Genomic DNA, 6,434 nt, shown 5'->3' with positions numbered 1-6,434 from the left:
AATAAAATTGAACTCTCTAATGATAATGGCTTTGCATGTAACAACTCTTTGGTTCGATCACTACTAGGAAATGTAGAGAAAGGAACTAATAGTGTTTTATAGACTTGCTTGTGCTAGTTATCTTTTTGCTGTAATTTTGCAACGTGGACTAAGTGAAGCATCCATTAGAGCGTTGCGTTTCACATTTAATTTTGACTTTTTAGAGGTGTAATGCCAAAATGAAAAGTTTGCTTCACTGGTTCTGTTGTGGCATTTAATCATAATTCACAACTGTGGATGAACATGTATTTAATATATCACGAACTCAGGATTCTCTATATGAGAAAATGTTTAAATTTAGTCAAATATGCGGAAAAGACTCAAAAATGTCCCTTACGTATTGAAAATGGTTTAAATTTGACCTCCTCTCACCTATTGGATCATAATTGCACTTGATGTTAGTTTTCCAATTAAAAATATCCCTCCTTCCCTTTATTGGACCATAATTGCCCTTAATGTTAATTTTGAGTTAAAAGTGCCTCTCCTTTTGACGGAATTATGGGGTCATGACATATGCCGGGCTTTAATTAATAGGTGGCGTTGATTCATTAGTCCACGTGACCTCAATCATTAATCGTATCTGGGTTAACCCAAAATGATTAAGAATCATTTGTCTGCACTCAGTTCCTTGTATGAGTGCAGACAAAAGATTCAAAAGACATCATTTTGCAAGTGAATAGATTCAAAAGACATCAATGTCTTCTTCATATTGAAGCTGTGATATGTTATTCAAAACAAGTCAAACAAGCTCCAATCGGTTCAACATCTAAGTTGATTCAACGTCTTCATCCTTTAACAATGGTCCATTCTTAGTAATTCAGTCCCAACAATTCATAACAAATAAATTTGGATTGCTCGGGTTTTTCTGGGTTAGGTCTAAAATCCTCATGAACTAATAAATCAATACCACCTATTTAATTAAAATTTCACATATGTCCTTTCATAATACCATTAAAAGGAGGGACATGTTAAACCGCAAAGGGTAATTGAGGTCCAATAGGTGAAACAAGGGGCATTTTTTAACCCGAAAATTAACGTTGTGAGCAATTATGATCCAATAGGTTGAAGGAGGGTAAATTTGAACCATCTTCAATACGTCATTGGTGTTTTTTTTACCATTTTCCGTTGAATATGTCAAATTTGGCCATCTATATTTTTTTCTTTAAGGATATTTAAATATTACAAGTTAAATAAATAAAATAATAGTGGAGATATCATAGTGTTAGCTACGGCATTAATGGTGCAGGGAAAGGAAATGCTAGTGGTGGAAGACTGAGTGAACAGGAGAGGTAAAACGGGTAGGGATGCTGAGGTGGCATGCCAGATGACATCCACCTCATCAAATTATTGGTGTCACGTGGGATTGGATGTCCATCTTAGACAGCCTAACGGAGGAGGAGTATATTGAACCATCTAATTAGGTAACGACAGGGTATTTTTGTACGGATAGTATAACGAAAGGTAAAATCAAATTCTTTTTGCATACTAGAAGGACAAATTTGACCCTTTTCCCTCTTATGACCATCAATATATTTGTTGTTAACAAATTGTTTCTTATTTAACATAAAATATATAGTCAAATACAAAACTATATAGATAGACAAATATTTCATAGATAATTTTAGAGATCTCCCTCTAAGTTTGTTTCTTTAACACTTATTATTTTCGTGATTTAAGAGATTGCACTTACCTCCTTATAGTTTAGATTTTTTTAGCTCTGGGCTTCAGTGTCCATAAATGTTAGATCATGTGGGTGGCATACGAGGGGAGACCCATGGACCTTAATTCTAGGGGAAGGTTGTTGGTGTAGGAACAACGTCCCACATTGTTTATTGAAATTTGAAAGACTAGAAAACTCTATATAAAGTATGGAATTACTCTTAATGGTGTGAGACGTTTTAGGAAAAAACATTATAAGTTTGGCCCATAGCGAAAGATATCATACCTTAATGTATCTTGGGCCGGCTTTGCCCGATTCCTAACTATTTAGATCTAGAAAATTGTTCTTGTAAATGGGTCTCACTTCATTTGTTTGTCCTTATATCCATAGGTATATTATGGGTGAGCTAAATAAATGAGTTGTCGGGGCAGAGGGAATTTTCTGTGGAGCGGCGAAATGCATAGAGATTGAAAAAAATATTAATGACGAAAGGATCTACTGGAAAAAAATACTTACGACGAAAGACGCTGCTGATGGCAATTCGCACCGATGACCACTTTATAAAGATTGATGTTTAAAAGATATGGAGCATTTGTAAAGTACTAAAAATTAGTCATCGAACCAGGGCCGTATGTAGCTTTAGCATAGCAGATTCATATGAATTCCGTATTTTCAATGTGGCGTATAAGTTTATGAATAAAATTTCAGCATAATTATAATAATTAATAGATATGAACTCATAATTTTAAAACTATAATAGATTCAATGCTAAATATCTTTAAAATGAACCTATAAAATTTAAATCTTGAATCTACTCGTATGATTTACCTATGTTTTATGGATATATAAAATAGTTTCCTTCCCAAGACGCCTTCACAGTTAAAAATTTCCTCGTGTTTCTTTGTAGTTTGATAACAATCTCCCAATCATAATGTTGCCCATGGTGCCGCCTCCTATGACACCTTCACGTATATATAGACACAACACCCAGGGACTCTTTCTCTTGCAATAAGGGATGGAGCTACAAATTCCAGTCAAACTCAGTAACTTTGGTTCGAATCTTACATTTGTCTTATAATATTAATTGTTGAGGTAAGGTCTGCGTACACTCTATCCTCCCAAGACCCCACCTAGTGAGATTATACTGGATATGATGTTGTCGTCGTCGACTCAAAACTAGAAACCTAAACCCCCTAAACTTTAAATCCGGACTCCGTCTCTGCTAGCAACTGAAACCAATTAACTATAATTAGGGAAATACAATATCAATAGAACCTAATGAAATGTGTATTAAGTCATCTAAGTTTGTATCTTTGAATTTTATCTGGCATTAGTGAATTTAGTTCGCTCAACTTCAGGTAAGAACAAAAAACATATTCAAAATTTCAAGTTAAATGTTTGAAAGTTCAAACTGTAACAATATTTTTGTAAAACAAGGAGGAGGAAGCATCCCGTCTGTGTTTAGATTCTCACGTCTCATCACCGACATAAGCTAAAAAGAATAAGCCGTGGTTTACTAAAGCTGCTAGATTCACAATATTTGCTAAATTGTGATTATATGTTACGTAATAGCACTAAACGTGGCTAGATTTTTAATACTTGTTAAATTGTGACTGTATTTAAACAATAGCCCTAAAAGTTGCTATATCATGCTATTTCTACGTTTTTGATACGGTGATTGTTACTTCCCCCATTTTTTTTTTAAGAAAAGATTAAAAAAGTTTGAGATAGAAGATCGCACATTCTTATTTCCAATTTTGATGTAGGTATCAATTTTTTTTGAAAAAAAAAAAAATATATAGATAATTAGGAACTACATAAAAAGCACCACAAATTTTCTTATAATTAAAAATATTTAAAGAATGAAGAAAAATATTGTAGTTAGAAAAAAATAAAGAATACATGATTCTCTAAATAATAATAGTGCCATATAAAATAAAATAGACCCAAATACAACGCATACAATTTGTTTAAAGGAGCATACAAGTTTTGTTATAAAAAATAAATTGAGTATAAACCGGTAGTTGCTCTGTGTCAATTATTTCCGGGAGCTTCTCTTTCCCTTTTTAGTCGTTTGGTATGAGATAAATTGTTTTCTCAAAAAAATAAAAAATAAAATCGACGAATCCTGTTGCTTGTCTACCCCAGATTGTGAAAAATATTTTTATCTAAAATTAAAAAAAAAATCTAATTTTCCAAATATTTCAGTTCTTATTACATATCACTTGCTTAAACTAACACAAACACATATACACCATTTCGAACTTTTATATAAAAAATTAAACATTGTTATATAATTTATTTACGTACTTTATCTTGCATCTTTTCTATTATATATAAGCCGTGATCGAGGACGAACACAGCATAAAAGAATGGTACAAAATGTTATTTGAGTTGTACACAAACTTGGCTTATTTATCCTTGTACCAGCAGCTTTATAAATTGTACACGCAATAAATGCTTGTACCAAAAGCTATATAACTTGTGCGCTTTAGCCAACTATTTTTTAATACCACGTGGACAAAGTACTTAATATTTATTCTCTTTTCATGTATAGACATATGCACTTCAATTTTAATTCTCCGACACATTTCGTCCGTGCACTTTTACTTGTTCACTTTTGACTTTTCACATTTTTACTGAATGTTTATTCTCTTCTTATGTACAGACGTATGCAGTTCAATTTTAATTCTTTAACACAAATTTATTTCCTCCGTGCACTTTGACTTGTTCACTTTTGACTTTCACGTTTTTGAAGAATTAATAAATGAAGTATTCCCTCTGTCCCATATTACTTGGCTACATTACTATAATTGACTTTTCACATTCTTCAAGAACTAATAAATGAAGTACTCCCTTCGTCCCATATTACTTTGCCGCATTACTATACTTGACTTTTCACATTCTTTATATATATTATACTTTAACCAACTATTTTTTTAATCCCACGTGGACATATGTCATAGTACTTAATATTTATTCTCTTCTCATGTATACACGTATGGACTTATTTATTTCCTCCGCGCACTTTTATTTGTTCACTTTTGACTTTTCACGCTCTTTAAGAATTAATAAATTCCATGTGGACATATATTATAGTACTGAATATTTATTCTCTTCTCATGTATACACGTATGCACTTCAATTTTAATTGTCCGACACATATTTATTTCCTCCGTGTACTTTTACTTGTTCACTTTTGACTTTTCACATTCTTGCTAAATATTTATTCTCTTCTCATGTATACGTATTCACTTCAATTTTAATTCTCCGATACATATTTATTTCCTTCGTACACTTTTACTTATTCACTTTTGACTTTTCACATTCTTTAAGAATTAATAAATAAAGTATTCCCTCCATCTTATATCCACATTACTTGACTTTTCACATTCTTTAAGAATTAATAAATGAAGTATTGCCTTCGTCCCATATTACTTGGCCACATTACTATAATTGACTTTTCACATTCATTAAGAATTAATAAACGAAATACTCCCTTCGTCCCATATTACTTGGCCACATTACTATACTTGGCTTTTCACATTCTTTATATATATATATATATATATACAAATTTGTACCACAAGCTATATAAATTGTACATTTTAACCAATTATTTTTTATCCCACATGGATATATGTCAAGATCGAATATTTATCTCTTCTCATGTATACACGTATGCACTTCAAATTTAATTTTCCGACACATTTATTTCCTCCGTGCACTTATACTTGTTAACTTTTGCCTTTTCAAGTTTTTTAAGAATTAATAAATGAAGTGCTCACTGTGTCCCATATTACTTGGCCACATTACTAAACTACTTTTTTATCCCACGTGGACATAAATCATAATTTTCTCCGTGCACTTTTACTTGTTCATAAATGAAGTACTCAACATTACTAAAAATATATGTCCAAATTACTTGTTCATTTGCAAAATCAAGATAAAATTAATTAAATCTTTCCCATCTTATCCTCTCCGTCCCATATTACTTGGTCACATTACTAAAAATATATGTCCAAATTACTTGTTCATTTACAAAACCAAGATAAAATTAATTAAATCTTTTCCATCTTACCCTTAGTAATAAATGTTCTTGAAAATAGTCAACTTTGATTAAAATGTATTTATTGGAGAGAGATAGGGGAAAGATAGTAAAATACATCTGCAAAAGGAAAAGTGACAAGTAATAGGGGATGGAGGGAGTATATATTTTACCGTAATATTCATATTTATTAGTGTAAGTCTCAATAGCCTTCGAAAATGATTTGAAAATCAGTAATTAATGTGAAGGGTAAAATTAATAATAAAAATTTCTTTCTCTTGATATGTTAACATGGACAAGTAAATGCAAACGGAGGGAGTGACTTTTATCGCCCTTTTTCTTCTTTATCAATACTTTAAACGTAAAGAGAGAACGGACAATAGCAATGCAAATTTGTACCAAAAGTTATATAAATTATACACTTTAACTAATTACTTTTTTATCCCACTTGGACATATGTCATAATACTGAGTATTTATTCTCTTCTCATGTACACGCGTATGCACTTCAATTTTAATTCTCCTACACATAACTTGTCCACTTTTGACTTTTCACGTTCTTTAAGAATTAATAAATGAAGTATATATTTTATCATAATATCCATATTTATTGGTGTATAGTCTCAATAGCCTCAGAAAATGATTTGAAAATGAGTAATTAATGTGAAAAGTAAATTAAGAAGAAGAA

This window comes from Lycium ferocissimum, chromosome 6, assembly GCF_029784015.1.
Source record: "Lycium ferocissimum isolate CSIRO_LF1 chromosome 6, AGI_CSIRO_Lferr_CH_V1, whole genome shotgun sequence".
Taxonomy (NCBI): Eukaryota; Viridiplantae; Streptophyta; class Magnoliopsida; order Solanales; family Solanaceae; genus Lycium; species Lycium ferocissimum.
This window is presented reverse-complemented; position numbering follows the sequence as displayed.